The sequence below is a fragment of the Toxorhynchites rutilus genome, chromosome 3 (assembly GCF_029784135.1).
Source record: "Toxorhynchites rutilus septentrionalis strain SRP chromosome 3, ASM2978413v1, whole genome shotgun sequence".
Classification (NCBI taxonomy): Eukaryota; Metazoa; Arthropoda; class Insecta; order Diptera; family Culicidae; genus Toxorhynchites; species Toxorhynchites rutilus.
The window spans coordinates 307,905,887-307,925,723 of record NC_073746.1 but is presented as its reverse complement, the minus strand read 5'-3'; the positions used below and the strand labels follow the sequence as shown (position 1 = coordinate 307,925,723).

The 19,837-nt window shown below is 38.2% G+C and overlaps 1 protein-coding gene across 4 annotated transcripts in view; it reads right to left on the bottom strand.

Annotated features, from left to right (window-relative positions):
• The window catches only part of LOC129772977 (interference hedgehog-like), a 125,739-nt gene that overhangs the window by 60,780 nt on the left and 45,122 nt on the right, over positions 1 to 19,837 (bottom strand). Inside the window, exon 1 of one of the 4 annotated variants that reach the window (XM_055776523.1) lies at positions 14 to 301. The exons of the other annotated variants lie outside the window; for them this stretch is intronic. The gene's annotated coding sequence lies outside the window, so the exon portion shown is untranslated. Of the gene's footprint in view, positions 1 to 13; positions 302 to 19,837 lie in introns of those variants that run through there. 4 annotated transcript variants of the gene reach the window in all.

The following is a 19,837-nucleotide window of genomic DNA, read 5'->3' as shown; positions in this document are numbered from 1 at the left end:
GTACTCTGTGTACCTTTCGAAACAAGTGGCTTTCTACCAGCGGAACTGCGCAGAGTTCATCGAACCTGCGCCACAGAGAGGCACATGCACACACTCATCGTAACTGAGTTTACTCAACTGTTTACTATTATGAGATCATAGAACGTCTCCGCCTTCCTTCGCGTCGCTACTTTCCGCGATAGCCGTCGGACAGGAAGATACGCTTCTTTTCAGTAATTATTCAAAGGCCAATGTTTTGTACACAAACCGCTCTTCTTCCCGCGAGTACACAGACAAACCGCCATATAAACAACGCACTCGACGAAATGGACAAACCGCAAATATGCAAATTTTTCGTCCACCCGACCCTACCGAACCTCAATATGCGCGAAATTCTGTTCACACTCGATCGGCAAGAAACGATCGCTGCGGCGTGGAATCCAATCCCACAGAGATAAACCTCACTCTTCTGGGTCCGCGCAATATTGACACCAGTGCCGATGCCGATGAGATCGAAAGGAATGCAGTTTGCTCCGAGCTTCGAGTCAATATTTGCCATTGACAAACTGTTATTGATATCGTTATTGGTTGCGGCGGCCGGTCGGTCTCCCGTTAGAAACGATCGCTGGCAAAGCGAGCCGAAGTCGCTGCTGCCGCCGCCTCCACCGCATCATGATCTTCTCTCTCTCATTCGGGAAACAGGTCCGGAAAACGGAATTGCATTTGCGGAGCATAAATGCTGTCCATACAGAGATGCTGTCTTTGGTTGCTCCGCCGTGGTTATCTTCTCGATGCGCGCTCTTTCGCAACGTGACTATTTTTTTCTTGCTTCCTAGGCACAGCACAAGTAGCGAATACAGATGTTAATTGTTTTTGCAGGAATGGGGTCACGCTGTGGTCACAATGTATCTGCCCTGGTAGAGTGCCAAAAGCTGCGAGTGCTGATGAGATTGAGCGGTGGGTGGAAACAAAAGTCCTGATCACGAACGTCACTTCACGGTGAAAACGGAATCAAGTGTATATAACCCTGCATACAATTCATTTCTTTTTCACAAAAAAAAGAAATGTACAAAATGAAAATCGATAACATCGTGAAAATTGTCCAATTTCAAACGCTCATTGCTCAGTCATTTCATGATGGATTGATAAAATTTTCGGCACTCCGTAACAATTTTTTATATTGAAGAAAATAACATATGTCATGAAACAGCTATTAAAAAATTGAAAAATCTCAACCCCTATCCTAACGGAATACCCATTTATGATTGGTCGAAGAATTGGTGAACCTAACAGAGACATCAAAACCAAACTGCCTGGGAGAAATCGACATTGCAAATACATAAAAGTAGGTGGGACTTTTGTTCCTACCGAGATGTTTTTCTTAGCCGAGACATCAAAAACAAGGTGCTCTGGGGAAATCGGCATTGCAAATATATGCAAGTCGGGAGCATTTTTATATTGCAAGTAAGGTGTGTGATACGATTAATTATAACAAATAAAATTCAAATTTGGAACTTTAATGTTGTTTAATGTTGCTTCGTGAAATTTCATATCAATGACCGTGTATTGTGTAAATTTTACCACAAGTGTAAGTGTAAAACTCTATATGGTAGCAGTTATGATAAAAATGACTTTATATGTGAAACAATTTATTTCGATTTTCATAAAAAAACAAGGTGTATTCCCGCTCGAGAACGGGTCGTTTGGTATAAGCTGTCTGTTTTGTTCATTTTCATCAAAAGAAAGTTTATACGGCGAGAAAAATTGGAAAAGTTATAAAATATTAGAAAAAGTGATTTCCCATATGCTCTACATATATTAGGCTGTCAAAAAAGTCCTGCGGTATTTCCGCGAGGTGTCGTTGCAAGCGCGTAGTTCTAGTTGTATTAATTGTATCGAGTCATACTATAGCTTGTTGGAAAGGTATGCGCGCTATAATATAGTCCTTGACAGTGTTTTGTTTGGTTAAGTCGTTCGTGAGTTATAGTGTCGCAAATATGGAGCAAAATAAAGAGAAAATCCGACATATTTTACAGTACTACTATGACAAAGGCAAAAATGCATCTCAAGCTGTTAATAAAATTTGTGCAGTTTATGGACCCGATACAGTTTCCATTTTCACCGCACAACGATGGTTTCAACGTTTTCGTTCTGGTGTAGAGGTCGTCGAAGATGCGCCACGCTCCGGAAGGCCTGTCGTCGAAAATTGCGACAAAATCGCTGAATTAGCCGAGAAAGACCGGCATAGTAGCAGCCGTAGCATCGGCCAAGAGCTGGGGATAAGTCATCAAACCGTTATTAACCATTTGCAGAAGCTTGGATTCACAAAGAAGCTCGATGTATGGGTGCCACACACGTTGACGCAGAAAACATCTTTGACCGTATCGACGCATGTGAATCGCTGCTGAATCGCAACAAAATCGACCCGTTTCTGAAGCGGATGGTGACTGGCGATGAAAAGTGGGTCAATTACGACAACGTGAAGCGCAAACGGTCGTGGTCGAAGCCTGCTGAAGCAGCTCAGACGGCCAGGAAGGTTCTGCTGTGTGCTTGGTGGGATTGTCAAGGAATAATCTATTATGAGCTGCTTCCCTATGGCCAAACGCTCAATTCGGACCTGTACTGCCAACAACTGGACCGCTTGAAGGTAGCACTCATGAAGAAGAGGCCATCTTTGATAAACAGAGGCCGCATTGTCTTCCATCAGGACAACGCCAGGCCACACACTTCTTTGGTGACGCGCCAGAAGCTCCGGGAGCTCGGATGGGAGGTTCTTTTGCATCCGCCGTATAGTCCGGACCTTGCACCAAGTGACTACCACCTGTTTTTGTCCATGGCGAACGAGCTAGGTAGTCAGAAGTTAGCCACAAAAGAGGCCTGTGAAAATTGGCTATCCGAGTTTTTTGCCAATAAGGAAGCGAGCTTCTATAACAGGGGTATTATGAGGTTGGCATCTCGTTGGGAACAAGTCATCGAACAAAACGGCGCATATTTGACTTGAAACAGATGATTGTAACTAATTTTATGAACAAATGAAAATTCAAATAAAATACCGCAGGACTTTTTTGACAGCCTAATATTATTACGTGCTGTTAGTCCAATTAAAATTAGCGTTGGGTTGAATAAATACTCAGAAAGTAAAAGTTATAAAAGAAAACTACCTTTTTCATTTCAAATATGTTTTCTCCATATTAAAGTAACATGTTTTAATGATGAGAAAAATTGATAATTGTGTTCGGTATTGGTAATTATCTTATAGTTGAGTTTTTTTTATTTCATCCATACATAACAAAGGAGGCATCTCGTCTAGAATCACAGAGGGTGGTTTTTATCATATCTCGTTCCTCTTCTGTTTCTTTTATCTGATACGCACCATCCAATGACTGTTTACCATCCTTCTGTCATCATCCCTCGGTGAACACTGGTGGAGTGAACAAACAATACCCAACAACCAAACAAAACGTCCCTTTTCAGAGCCACCAAATCATTATCAAAGAGTTTGACGATGACCTTCAAACATATCCAAAATCAACAAATAGCTTAACGGAATCCTACGTCAACTAAGCGGTCGTGTCTCGGACACAACCCTCCTGTGAGGATTTTTTTTATATTTCAAATACAACTTATTTCAAGCAGAAATGTAACCTTTCAACATAAGGGTGAAGTTTAAAAGGCTATTACATGTACAGGGGGGAAAAATCGTGATTTTTGAAGATTTTGCTTGAATTTTCACCAGGAATTGTTTATACCGATATTGCAGCCAAATTAAAAAAGATATAAGTTGGGTATCAAAGAACAAGTTGCAGAGCGGTTAGAGAGCTTCAATTTGATTGATAGAAACAATATGGTTTAATATAAAGTTTTAGAATAAAATTGAAAATAACGCATTAAAAATTATCAACTTTTAAGTTTTTCACTTCCAAAATGTTATTAATATCCTCCTTCTTCTTGAATGGCGTTAACGTTCCCTGTGGAACTTTTGCCGTCTCAACGTATTCATTAACTAGCGTCGTTCATTAATACTTGGTTGAGATTTCTATGCCGAATAACACGCCTTGAATGTACTCTAAAGTGGCAAGCTCTAGAATACGCGTGACCACAGTGCAAGCCGGAAGAATTTTCTTTTGACGAAAAATCCCCCAACCAGAACGGGAATCGAACCCGAACACCGGGCATGATAGTGTGGGACGCTAACCACTCGGCCACGGGTGCACGTTATTAATATCCACTAATTTAGTTGTTCCGCTATTATATCCTGTACTAAATTTTCTCATCTTTCAAATGAAAGCAACAGGCTCGTCTCCTGTAGCATACTTTTTACTGTAGAGCCAGTTCGGGGCAACAGAGTCCGAAGCGAAAAAAAAGTTCTATAACTATGTCATTGTTGAAATTCGAACATATGCGTAGGAGGATTTTTTCATCAATTACGATCGTCTATCGCCTCCTGTGAGAATCTGGATAAATTTATTTTTTTCATGTGAGGAAGGTGTTTTCTGACTTTAAGGGGATGAATCAAAAATCAAATTCCTCTTTTATTTTCAAACAAAAATACATGCAAAAAACGAATTTTTCTTTTTTGGCTCAATTATTACAGTGCAATTATATACAGTGAAAAGAAATCAAAAACTGTATATAATCTAGTCCGCCCTGTACTATATACTACATAAGATGAAAGGGATCTGGTTAGGGAAACAATCCGTCCTGATTCAGCAGGACATGTCCAGATTTTAAGATCATTTTGGGGCGTCCTGATTAATTTTTCGTATTCTAGCACTTGTCCTGATTTTCCTGAAAAATTAAAGTAGTAGGACTACGTCTTTCAGTATGTAAATAAGTATTTTTTATGCGAAAGGATTTTGATGATTTGTTTACCTATCGAAACAGAAATTTTGATGAGCTGTGCTAAAAATAACTTTTTCATAATTCGTTCATGATTGAAATTACCAGAAATGAAAGCATCCTCTTTTCCCATACATTTGTTATGCTCATTTCCGTTTTGCCAATAACGAGCAACTAATGCAGTGGCGAAGCCAAATTTTTATATACCACTGCAAATAAGGTGCGTAAATCGATCGCATTCAATACAGCGTTCGTTTTACGGAAATTGCGAAAAGAGAAAATATTGCAATTTAAGCTCCGTCCATTTTCAATTTTTTGGGTTAAATGAACCCGTCTTCAAATACACTGACAGTCAGCATTCACAAGTAACCGAACTAGCGAACACGCAACAACTTTTCTCAAAGCTTTCCAAATGGTCTCTCACGAAGCCTTGCCTCTTAAGTTTGCTAATTGACCTTGAGGCGAATGAACCGAAAAACTGTGAAGCCTCTATAATTTAACACTTTTGCTACTACACACGACAAAACAATTAGAGGAACAGAGCGCGAAGTCGAATTTTTTACGAAACTTTTGAAATGCTGTAACTTCGTGAAAAATCAACGCATGAAGTTGGAATGTTTTGAATGTTTTGAAGTGTTCTACGAACGAACACAATTTCATCTTGCACAATTTTTGTACACAATTGCAAACTAAGTCAGTAGCAAATCCAATTACCCTTATCGAACAGCTTCCCTTTGATTCCTATAAAGTTCCTGTGGGACCTTTCTATACAGAGATATTTTTGTTTGAATGAAAAATTTCCCCTTCGTATTGGCTCAATAAATAATAACCCCACCGTAAATCGAAAGGCACATTGAAAACTTCAATAAATTCTGTACAAGGAGAAATTGTTACTTTGAGGAAATGAATTTATTAATTGAATTTTTTGCATCGATTTAAAAAAAGTGTCAAAACTAAAACATGTTTTCTTAGTGTTTACTAAAATTTGCTACATTCTGCAAATATTGCAGTAAGTTCTAATATTTGCAGACAAATTTTCAGCCGAGCACATCCCCTGTGATGGTTTCATATCCGTTCGTTTAGTCGTTTTTTAGCTGATCGATCAAAGTAGGGAGTAAGTTAGATGAGCACTTCAACGCAAATTGTACCAGAGGTACAAATTGCTATGCATAGTCTCGGAATGATCGATTCGTAACTCGTTCATTTCGAGGATTGCATCAGAATAGCTTCAATTGTATCGATAAAACTCCGTCACTATTGCGCATGATGTTTGGATACTGTAAAATAACAAAAAAATCTCCTGAAGCCATCTTCTTCGTAGTATTTTTATTATTCGTTATCACATTCACGTTTTCTTACTAAGTGCACGTTCATGGGTCCAATCGAAGAACTGTTCATTGATTGATCTTCTAATCTACCCTTTAACACTCCTATACTCGCGCATTGGTCTGTCAGACCGAGAAATCAATAATTCGTTCATTTCTCAGAAAATATAAACACTACGACTTTGTGATTCTCTCTAGCTTCGTTATTCGTCGTTCGTCATCGTTTAGCGTATCGCATGTGTTGGTAAGAAGGGGACGTGTGTCACTTTTTTTACACTTTCGGTCTGACACACCGACGCGAGTATAGGAGTAACTTTTTTGGACAAGTGCCTTTTTTCATAGTCTAGAATATTGTTGAATGAAATGTATAAAATAATGTGAGTGGCGTGGAATATTTATTGAATATAATGCATAAGATCATTACAGCACTATTCTTATTTGATTTCAGTCCCTTTTGTAACTGGATTGAACAGATCCATATATTATTCGTCGATATATTCGTCGTTAGATTCATACGTTCAAAAGCAAAATATAAATGTTTGATTTTCGTATAGTTATTCGCTAAATATAATGGTCATACATATACACACTTGTGAAAGAATTTCACTTGTTGAAGAATTGTAAACAATAAACTATAAACTGAGCGGTAGCTTATGGTAATTTTTAACAGTTACAGTTTAGGGGATATTTTTTTAATAATGGACAATATCGACAAGGAAACAAGAAAAAGAAAAGCAAGATCCTAGAAATCCTTTTATATCATCTTTTTACGCCACATTTAAAAAAGGCATTAATTCTTAGTTTGCCAAGAAAAAAAAGAGACAAAGAATATTAGAAATATGCAAACTTTATATTCCAGAACCTTTATCATCTGGTAATTATCTAGAAGACATTCTTCTCTTCGATAAAAGACCCGAAAAACACGCAACAACTGCATAAAATTTAAAAAATATGTTTGTTTCGAGCATTCAGTTATGCTATGTTCTGATTCTTACTCCAATGAAACCACAATCGATTGATACGTTTTTATGTTATTTTATAGCTCTTTATACTTCCATGAATTATATTCAGTTGCTTACGTTTGATTAATTACAGTGAAAAATTCGAAATTCGTTATTTGTGTTGGAGTATCAAAAATTACTCTATTTTGAGGAGGCTGAATTAGATGTCTATTAAAACATAACAAAGACGAAGAAAACATATTTTTGTAGTTTTTTCATTCAATAATACCCTCTTCTTCAAATAAATGCCAATAAAGCCTGAAAAATACACAATGGGAACATTGCAGAGAAGTTCAATTTTCGGTCTGTGACACCGTGCACGAGTATACGTGTTATGATTTTGCACGCGAGTATAGGAGGGTTAAAGTTATTTTTTACTTTAAAATTTCAGTACTTCTACCAAAACTCGACATTATAATATCAGATTATTTTCAGACACAATTCTCATGCAAGATTTTTCATTCACTTGCAAATGTCATGTTTCTCCGTTAGGGGAAGTGGGGGCATAGTGGTCATCCTAAGGAATATGCCTATTTCCGGCGTCCACATATCGCTTCAATTCCCGTTTCCGCATAATTAGGCTTGGTTTAGTTGGAGTGGCATATTTATCCAGGGTCAAAGCCACAAAAGGATCCGCTTCAAGAGCAAAATGTGATGCGGTATATCAGTTTAAGTAAACAAAACCTTATAAGTTGTTATTCACCTATGACCACTTTGCCCCAAAACATCAAAGTAATTTTTATGCTAATTAATTACTGAGATTAAACAAAATATCTCTTCACTTCTCCTAGAATATGTGAACAGTCGTTCAAACTGATGATTTGTCCAATATATCAGATTGAATAAACTTAATTTCATGAGAAATTCCTTAGATACCATGCGCACGGAACTACGGCCTAATGGCTATCGAGAAAGTAATTTCTGTTTTTATTTATATTTTGACACGCGACAGCTCTACTGAAATACAGGTTGGCCCAAAAGTCATTAAATTCTTTAAACATAAGGTGACTACTATCAATATGGCGTCTATAGTCAATAGTTATACTGCCAAACAAGCAGGTGACCGCTTTGCCTCCTATGACCAATTTGCCCCCACTACCCCTACATGGAATGGATGTTTGATGCAGAAAATATGATAGAATGAAGACAGCCCTAAATCGGACAATTCCTTTCTCGAGTGCTTTGATAAAACATTCGGCGACCCATTTCTATTTATATCGATACAAGACGATATAGGAGTGCGTTTTATCATATTAAAATCCATTTCCACTTCCGAACTTTCGAAAATCAATTTCGTTACCGCAAACATCAAATGGACTAACAACGCTTGTCAATATGTAATTGTGGAACACATGCGAATTAAATTTTTCGAATTTTCCCATTTTACTACAGAGTTTTCCGAAAATTTTCAATTGTCATGTTTGGTTGGAATATTTTTGATTGAAATATTTGCATTATTTTTATGGGACTCCCTCTGCTTTCCAGAGGAGGAAGGGGTGTCATACCATCACAGAAACATTTCTCGTACCCAAAAACCCTCGCATCCCAAATTTGGCTCCATTTGATTGATTAGTTCTCGAGTTATGCAGAAGTTTGTGTTTCATTTGTATGGGAGCTCCCCTTTAGAGAGGGGGAGGAGTGTCGAACTAGCATAGAAACGTTTATCGATCCCTAAACCCTCTATACGCTAAGTTTGATTCCATTTGTTTGATTAGTTCTCGATTTGTTCAGTATACTCCTACCCCCCTCTTTAGAGAGCGAAAAGGAGTGTCAAACCACATTAAAAACATTCATTGCTCTCTAAAACCTTCATATGCCAAATTTGGTTCAATTTGCTTGATTAGTTCTCGAGTTATGAATAAATTTGTGTTTCATTTCTATGGCAGCCACCACCACGACTCATAGTTTTTGAGATATAAATTATCAAATATTTCTCTTACTGAAATCGATACGACCAATTGAAAAATTACACTTGAGTCAAAAAATTCCCAATTGCAGTGGCAAATTCATAGTTCCTCAAACCCAAACGTATTACAAACTTTCATTCGAATCAAAAATATTCATGTTCAGTTGTCGATTTCATCTGGAATTGCTCACTAAAATTCGCCCTGTATTTCTCGGTTAATTTTTAATTCCAGAACTTATTTGTAAAACATTACCATTGTTTTGCTTTTTTTTTCATTCCAGTTTCGTTTCCCAATTGATATCCATTCTGGATTTTGTTATTGCGAAACGTCATGTCTCTCAAATTACTGGGAACTAAGCTGGAAAGGATAATATTTGTTTAGCAAAAATTAATCGATCAACATTTACGCGTATTTTAAACCATATTTTAAGCCCTTCGTCTTTCGATAGTAATTTACCTGTGTTTTACAAAATTATATGCAGAACTTTTTTTGACGTAGGATTACGTCTTTCGGGAACATATTGAAAAACGAATATCGATCGCATCGTGAAAAATGTCCAATTTGAAATGCTTATTGCTCAGTCATTTCATGACGGATTGATGAGATTTTTACATCAAAACATTGCGGCAGTTATAGAGTGCCTTGAATAAAATAATACATATCATGTAATTAACTATCGAACAATTGAAAAATCTCAACCCCTATCCAAACGGTACTGATTGGTCGTAATTGACGTCATTTCTTTTTCGCCTGATTCGCTTCTTTCGTTCCCCGATAAGTCAAATATTTGCATGGCGAGCGAGTGGGGGGCGCCTATTTCTCACATACCAACTGATATAAAAGGACGGTAGCATTTTTGGATTTCTCATTCTCGTTCAACGCTCAGATCGGCAAACATCTGGGCTTCTAGTGTGCCGAGGAGCGAAGTGCATTGCGTCGCATCGTATCACACCCGCTATCCATCGTTTAGCTCGTCGTGGTGGTGCCAATCAAACCCTCACAAATCGACGCACAGAAGCCGATGGCGCCAAAGTCAAGGAAAGCATCAGCGAATCCGTAAAAGCTACCGCTCCCAAAACTAAACTGCTACATCCGGCTGAAACGCAGCAGATTCCGTACAACCCATTAAACCATTCCAGTCCTTCTCTTCAATTTGTTTTGAAACAAAAGAGTTTATTTTACTGTTTTCCACTTACCACAAAAACTATATAAAACCGATCAAAAATACTGTTTATTTTTACATTTTCTACTAACAACTAACATGGAACGTATCACGTCAAAAACATACGTTACATCAACCACCTTTTACTGGATTTGGCAAAAGAAGCGAAGGACATATGCATGCATGTATATAACGGAACGTTCCAGTCATACACAGCCCGTTAGGGACGAATGACCTTTGGGTTAAAATCTCTTCAAAAACGAGAACGAACGATACACAGTCCGTAACAGACAAATGCATGAAGGAATTCTATAAAATAATATTTTTGCCTTTGCGCCAACTACACGGGCGAGTAGCACCATAGTAGCAAAAAATGTCGAAGTTCGTGACATCTGGTAGCAATATTTTTCTTCTTTTGAATTATAGAGACTTTAAACTTTACGTTCATTCGTCTCTAGCCCTGAGAAGGCCCCTTGCGAAGAAAATTAGTTCATACTCTTTCTCGACCTACCTTTAGAAAGACATTTTCATTGTCGCTCAGCACTCCTCAGCAAACGAGTCTGCTTTCGGCGGCACCAAGCGACGCCATGAGCAATATTCATTTAGGGAGGCAGATTAATCCCCTATAGAACTAGCAGGCCCGAAGGCAGTTTTGAATTGATAAAATTTAAATGTATTTATTTTTGACGTACAGGGTGGGCCATTTAAAGTGGAAGCATCTGGCAACCCCATAACTTTTGACAGAGATGTCAGATTAACAAATGTCATACCGCGTTGGAAGCGTCATTTCAGTACAATTTCAACCAAGGAAGAATACACATCTAAACAACGCGCTGAAATTGTTCAGCTGTACATTCAAAATAACTTCTCAATTGTGTTAACTAAACGTGCGTGGAAAAATAAAAATAAAGTTAAAACATCGCCTGGAGACAACACTATACGTCGATTATATGCCAAATTTATATCGTCTGGTAGTGTTGGTAATGCCAGTCATCTGTCCAGACAACGACCAAGACGAGAATATTGATGCCGTTCGAGCCAGTGTTGCAGAGACTCCATCGACATCAGGTCGCCATCGTTCGCAAGAGTTAGGCATCGCTCGAACCACTCTCCGACGCATAATGAATTGGACAATTACTGGTTCCAACAGGACGGCGCTACATGCCATACAGCGGCTGCCACGACCAAATTATTGCGCGAAATGTTCCCCGGAAGATTAATATCAAAAAACGGCGATTATGACTGGCCACCGAGATCACCTGATTTGACGCCTCCTGACTTTTTTTTATGGGGATATTTAAAATCCAAGGTATACACTGGTAAACCAAGGACCCTGGCTGCGCTTAAAGACAATATCCGACAAGAAATTGCTGCCATATCGGCAGAAACATTGGGCAAAGTGATGGAAAATGCCGAAAAAGGGCACATCCTTGGACCAAAATAAATGAACTTCAAAAAAAAAAAATTTTTCAAATTCCACTTCTTTACTTTGCTATTGCAAAAACAAATCCTTCCACTTTAAATGGCCCACCCCGTAGGATTACGTCTTTCGGGAACATATTGGGGTACAAGATGAAAATCTAAAATCGACCACGTCGTGAAAATTGTCCAATTTCAAACGCTTATTACTCAGTCATTTCACGATGGATTGATGAAATTTTTGCGTCAATCGATTTCGGTACTGCAGAACCGTTTTTCATATTGAAGAAAATAATATATGTCATGAAACTAACTATCAAACAAAAAAAAAATATGTCATGAAACTAACTATCAAACAATATCAAACCCCTATCCTAACGGAAAGACCCACTTCTGATTGGTCGAAATTGACGACGCATGAGGCGGGTGTAATTCTTCAAACATCAAAACCAAGCTGTCTGGGGGAAATCGGCATTTCAAATACATGAAACAAGGGGGAGCTTTTGTTCCTACCGAAATTGTATTCCTTAACAGAAATATCAGAACCAAGGTGCCCGGGGGAAATCGGCATTGCAAATATATCCAAGTAGGGGGCATTTTTGAAGTAAGGTGAGTGATACGATTAATTCTAGCAAAAAAAATTATGAACTTTAATGTTGGTTGCTTCGTGAAATTTCATATCAAAATTACCTTTTTCAATGTTTTCTCTATATTAAAGTAAAATGTTTCTACTGATGAGTAAAATTTATAATTGTGTTCGGTATTGGTAATTATCTTATGTTATATTGATGAGTTTTTTTTCTTCATTTCATCCATACATAACACAGGAGGGATTTCGTCTGTGAGGGCGGTTTTCATCATATCTCGTTCCACTTCGGTATCATTTATCTGATACGTACCAACCAACGACTATTTACCATCCTTCTGTCATTATCACTCGGTAAACACTGGTGGAGTGAACAAACAATACCCAAACAAAACGGCCCTTTTCAGAACCACCAAATCATTATCAAAGAGTTTAAATGTGTAATTCTTCAAACATATTCAAAATCAACAGATTGCCTAACGGAAACCTACGTCAACTATGCGGTCGTGTCTCGGACACAACCCTCCTGTGACTTTTTGTATTAAAATGAAATATAACGTTATTGCGATGAGAATTGAGTTTAATTCAGTCGAGAACAAAACAAAACTCTGTAAATCATTCTGCAGAAATTATTCGATGGAATGGCTAAGCCCTATTGTTTATGAGTTATATTTTTCAATGAATGTATAATATTTAGAAACAGTGCCACTTTTTTTTGAATATGACATTTCCCATTATTTTTTATTATTTGCATCTTCGGGGAATAACTGGATCAAGTTGTCAATGATGTTTTGAGAATTCGATTCCAAGCCTGGAGGTTTTGTTCGAACAATTGGACCTTTAAGAAGACCGCGACTGTCAAAATTCTCGTTGTTGCATAACTGTCTTCAGTGTTAATTATTTATTTTGGCTTAACGTCTTTACAACATGGCCTGATTCACAATTTTTCTTGTGTATCGTTCGTTGCTTGGTGTTTTAGTGGTGCGGCTTGCAAGGCCTGCGACCAACCCCACTATCTCGCTGGAGGACCATCGTGATACTGCTGCTTTACGTCCCGAGTACCACAAGGACTGGGCAAAGACGCTTATAGCGGCGTCAATTCGCTTAGAGGAGCTGTTTCCGGGTTTTTGTGGCTTTTCTTGGGGACTGACAATGCCCAATGCTCATCCCACCACACCCTAGACAGTTCCCCTTTTACCAGTGCAAGCCAGAAAAACGTCTTCAGTGTAAAGATCGTAATTTAAAAATCACAATTTCCTTTTTTTTATAAATCTGATATTGCAACCAATGCGAGTCTGCGTTTAGAGAATCCGATTGGTATTTATCAGTTGATGAACGGAAAAAAAAAATTTTAGATGTGTTTTATTCGCACTTAATTTCGAAATCACACGATTTCGGTATCATTCCAATGTGACGAAACCGACATCTGGTTCCGTAAAGTCGTACGATCGCTCATAATAACATATGATAAAAAGATGTTCGCGATAGTTCTGACATATGACATGCTAATTACATTTATCTCCCACCAAAGGCGCGTGTGTCGGCAAAAAAAGCGAAATCCGTCTGTTTTTTCGATGGTCCAAACTGGAAAATAAATCCCGCACAGTCATAAATATCGTAAACATCGTTTGTTTATGAACTGTTTGAAATATTATCGTCCGCACGTTTGCTGAAGAGAGGGCCCCGAGATAACATCGCAGATACAAATACCAGGAGATTGCGTCCTTTGCGTTCCATTAGGGGCTCTGATTCACGCATTGATTTCGAGTTGACGCGATCCGAGTCGCACGCGCTGCTGCCCCATGGGTCATCTCCACGGCAGCCAAATAGTGTCAAAATATTTGTCGTTTTTATCGGTGGTTTGCATTCTTTGCGCTATTTTATCGTCTTCACCGTTGGTCCAATCCGATCCTAAATTTGAGCGATCCATTTCTGGGTGATTTACTCTGCAATGGCTTTGAGTAGTCTTGTGGAATGGAACAAATAATCTGGAGAAATTGAAGCATATTTAAATTCTATTGAAAACCTCCATGCGCTTATAGGATTTTTGAACACTCTTTGCATAATATCCGGTACATCTTGAGCTACAAATGTCATATCTGAAAAACTGCGGGGGAGAGAGCATTTTGAGGGATATAAATTATCATACCGAAAGGGAGCGATCAAGCTCAGTATATCACACAATTTATTGCCGCGCTACCATATTGCGGCGATGATGTTTATTATTGCTTTTTTATCGATCCATAGTTGTTCGCTGTGCAATGATTTCTAATTGTGCATCGATCGCGGCTACCACAGAGTGCACCTTTCGCAGATTACGATTTATGGCGGTCGATTGAAGGTAGGCCCATTTGATTGATGGCGTCGCCTTAAATGGGGATATGTAAAGCGCGCGGTGCCCAATGCATGAGTCATTCGAGTCAGCCGATCAAGCCCAATAAAAGGAATGTCTGTGATAGAGGTATAACGGTAGGTATTCCACCGGTAGCCAGCTCAATTTTCATCGTGAGTAAACATATGTTTCCGTAATGACAGCAATCGATTCTGTTTTCCGCTCTACACGAACCGGACACTCGTGTGCCATAACCTCAACTATTGCCAAAGACATTTGCTTCTTCCCATCGTGGTGGCAGTTTTATATGCCACACTCGGTGACCACAATCGGAACGGAAGCCGTGGGTGCGTACGGTAACGATCTTGCACAGCGTTCACTTTTCAATCACATTCGAAAGGTACACACATACACACACCCACACCACAGTCCACCAAAGTTGCAACTCTCTCGCTCGTAGGGGGGCCGCATGAATGTTCATTCACAAATACCGCAACTATAAATATATTCACCACCACTATCCGGGCGTTGAAATCAAAGAAGGCGAATTTTTATTGCATCATAAAATTGAATTAATTTCACTACTTTTTGCCGTTGCGCGCGCGAAGCCGCTGCAAATCAGCCGCCCAAACAAGCGCTGCTGCCGCCCTCGGTTTGCTGCACCGAGAGCGTTGGGTTTCGTGCGAAATGGTGGTAAACACAGCATACACATGGCAGCTACGATCAGCCCCAGAGCCGTGCTCTTACCTTTGCGAAATGCGAAATCGGAATTTTATTAACCTCACCGCCATGATCGTTGGCTGTCAGCGCTGCTGCAGACGGTGGTGACAGCCAAACATGGGTTGTGGCGTGTGGTGAAAAAAAAGTAGCATTTCCGTGGCTAATGTTTTTTTTTTCCTCTCTTCACCGAGGAGATCGAATTTCAGTTGTAATAGTGTGCGAATCATGTGCTTCGAAGTATATTAAAAAGTTTGCATTCGTTTCCTTGGTTTGTCAACATTTTACCAAAAAATTACAACGTTAAAACTACACAGATAGTGACTAACAGCAAACACAGTCAGCGTTTGGAATTATTGATAGAATGTGTTTTTCAAAATCGCTCTTCGAAGTCAGCGAAATTGATTGGCAAAAATATTTTCCTTAGAAATAATCTGAGTCCTATGGCATGCTGGGAGAGAAAAATGATAACACGTACATTTATTTATTCCATTTGTTTATTTCTTTAGGCTCATTAGCATTTTAACTGTAACAGAGATGAGTTCTAATGTAGTACATGTTACATGTTTTTTATGATTTCTATAAATTGAAAATTACGCAGTACAGGTCGGACTCGATTATCCGGAGACTCGATTATCCGGAGTATTTTATTTTTGATTATTTTTGACAATAAATCCATATTGAATAACTAATATTGATATCAAATGAAAGGACTTAACTAGTTGAATGTAGTGAATTATGAGAAATGCAAATCCGAAATGGCGGCCACTACAAAATAACGGATTCCATATTTTCTCAGAATCCCATCAATATGGGATTGATATCAAATATCAAATGAAAGGGCTTGACTCGTAGAATACAGTTATTTATGCAAAATACAAATCTAAGATGGCGGCCACTACAAAATGGTGGATTACATATTTTTTCAGAACCCCATCAATATGGGTATCAAATGAAACGGTTTGGCTAGTACTACACAGTTAATTATGAAAAATGCAAATCCAAAATGGCGGATTTCATATTTTCTCAGAACCCCATCAATCAAATGAAAGGGCTTGACTAGTAGAATACAGTTATTTATGGACAATGCAAATCTAAGATGGTGGCCACTACAAAATGACGGATTACATATTTTCTCAGAAACCCATCAATATTGGTATCAAATGAAAATGCTTGACTAGTAGAACACAGTTATTTATGTAAGCTGCAAATCTAAGATGGCGGCCACTACAAAATAGCGGATAAAATGTTTTCTCAGAACCCCATCAATATGGGTATCAAATGAAAGGGCGTAACTAGTAGAATGCTGTTGATGAAGTCGCTAATTGTAAATAATGGAAATCCAACGTGCCCCACGATTTTATTTTAGTCTTATCCATGCCCTAGACCAGGGGTTTTCAGATTTTTTTTATGACGGAGCACTTTTTATAGCAAAACATTTTTTTTTTTTTTCTGTATTATAGTGACTTTCAACGCTTCTGGCTGGTTCGTCACTTTTACCTTCCATTTTGGAAGAATGTCGGGAGTGAGAATTGAACTCGTGATCTTGAGCGTGAGAAGTATGGATGTTACCTCCACGCCAGATCGGCTCCACCTAGCAAAACATTTGACGGAGCACCACTGAAATTAAATAAAAGAATGTTTTTTCAAGTTGGGTTTTAAGGTGGGAGCATTTGCTATAACTTCGCGGAGCACCATTTGAAAACCCCTGCCCTAGACTAATGAAGGAGAGGTGTGATAACTGCCAACTGCTACTTGCCTAATTATTTTCTAGCTTTTGGTACATTGTTATGTTTAACCACAATTCAACCGTTTAACTTAAAAAGTTTTTTACTTATTTTATTACCTAGTTTTTAGTACATTATCTGTTTCATTAGAATATTTCTCTCCAATAAAACCATTGTACTGTATTCTGTCAGTCAAATAATTTCATTTGATACCGATATTGAGTGGACTGCTGAAAATACATAGTGTGTTCTCCATGTCAAGTTCGTTCGTTTGATACACACATCTCAATCAACCTTTTTGTTTTAAGATGATATGGAATCAGTTATTTTGTAGTGGCGGCCAAATTGGATTTTTCAAGATGAGCAGTTTTAAAATGACAGCAGATATAAAGGTGTTTTATAAATTCGGTCAGCTCCTATTGATCAAATTTCTATTAATGTGGGACAACCCTACAGGCATACAAACATACATACAAACAGTTCAAGCTAAATAAAACCGTTTAATAAAGTAATTTGCTATTTTGTGATCGCTGCTATCTTGGATTTGCATTTTTAATAAATAACTGTGTTCTACTAGTCAAGCCCTTTCATTTGATACCCATACTAATGGGGTTTTGACATAATATGTAGTCCGCCATTTGGTAGGATTTTGATGGATTTGCATTTTTCATAAATAACCATATTCTACTAGCCCTTTCATTTGATACCCATAATAATAGGGTTTTGGAAAATATGTAGTCCACTAATTTGTAGTGGAAGCCATCTTGGATTTGCATTTTTCATATATAAATGTGTTATACTAGTCAAGCCCTCTCATTTGATTTGATTTGATCAATATGGATAGAGTTTTGAAATAAAATATATATATATATGGCGCCATTTTGTGGTGGCGACCATTTTGGATTTGCATTTTTCATAAATAACTGTGTTCTACTAGTCAAGCTTTTTCATTTGATACCCATATTGATGGGGTTTTGGAAAACCCATATTCACGAGGTTTTGAGAAAACATATGATCCGCCATTTTGTAGCGGCCGCCATTTTGTAGCGGCCGCCATATTGGATTTTGAAGGTCATGAAATACGCAGTTTTAGAATGATTGCAGAGATAAGGGGGTGTTCCAAATTTCAGATCAATCGGTCAACAGAAAGGGGGTCAAATTTCTATTAATGTGGGTCAGCGCTGCAGACAAACATGTTACAAACATACAAACAGATTACAGGGCAAGATAAATAAAACCGTTTAAAAACCTTTATCTTTCAAGAAAAAATATTGAAAAATATAGCGCCCTTGGTCCCGAAAAAATGAAACCATAAAAAACAAATACAATCAATAATTGTAAAAACAAAACCCATTGTTTTTGCGAGTGTAATATTTTTTTCAAAGAAGATTGGTTCGATGTCTTTAATTTGATATGTCGATCATCGAAAACGGTGTAGTGGTTTAAAAGTTAGAAAAAGTTTGAAAAAAGGTTATTTTTGAAAGAAAAGGGGGGGGGGGAAAGTTATTTTTTGGACCACCTTAAAATGGCAATGGTTACCCTAATGAAAAAATGAAAAAAAAGGTCTATTGTTTTGCGATAAAGAACGAAATTACCACTTTTCACGAAAATCTGAGAACCACTATATCGGTTTGACATGGAATGGCTGATAAATTACACAGTAGTAGCCATTTAGGTGTAACGATAGTCTTTCTGTTCTTTCATTGTTCAGCTGACCGGACAGCAGAGAAAGTTGATATGATCATTGTTTTGTTATTAATAGCACAACAGCCCGATATTTCTTGCAAAGCAGAGTATGCCGTGTTGCCACATTTAAATCTGTACGAGATTGGTTAAAAAATTTTCTCTTCTGTACTTTTTATTCCATGAATCTGTAACAAAAAACAGGAAGTGTGTTATATCTGCGATATAACCGCAAGAGTGACGTAGGACTATCGTTGATTTAGTGATCATTTGTTTTTAGTTGCATCTGACTCAATTCTGAATGAATGAATAAATGAATATTTGGGGGACTTCGAAAACGAAAGCGTTACGTTGGAGGCACAATATTCAGCAAAAGAAGCAATCACACCTTCCTCCTTCTTCTTAAGATTCATTGCACCTCTATTAAATTGCCGAAAGACGTGGTCTTACGTTGATTGCAATTGATTGAAGAATCACAAACCAAATGTATTTGGTCGCAGTGTTATATGGATAGAAAACATTAAAATAAACTCTTTCGCTGGAATGTACCTTTCAATTCCAAGATGAACTGGCAGATTATTTTTCAGCAACGATGATGATATCTTTCCGGAATCTTCTCGATGCTGGATGGCAACCAAACGAAAAGAGTTCCGCGAGTGTATGTGTGTGTGTGTGGCGGCTGCTCCGATGTCTCAAGCGGAACCGTTTTTCGATGCTGGTACTCTGTTGGTCACCTTCTCTTCTCCTCCTGATGGATCGGCTTTTCTGCGCTCTCTCGCAGTTCGAAATAAACTGAATGAGTTTCAGGTCAGGTGAGGTAATGAATCACTCGATCCCTCGCCGTCCAGCAGCGATGTTTTCCAGTCGGTGTCCTCACGAAAAATGAATGCGTTTCCCCACCAGAATATCGCTTAAGTATGCTTTTCGTCCGTGATTGAATCGAGAGAAGATGTGGTTTAAAATGGCCATTTGGAAGGCAAACTAGAGGCGAATGAACTCTCTGAGTTTGAAACTTTCAGCGACTGAGCAATAATCGATTGAAAATTATATGATTTTCGCGATGAAAAAATAAAATGGGTGGGTTATATCTATGATATAACCGCAAGGTTGACGTGGGACTACCTTAGCTTAGTATTGTTTGTATTGATTAAATTTTTGAC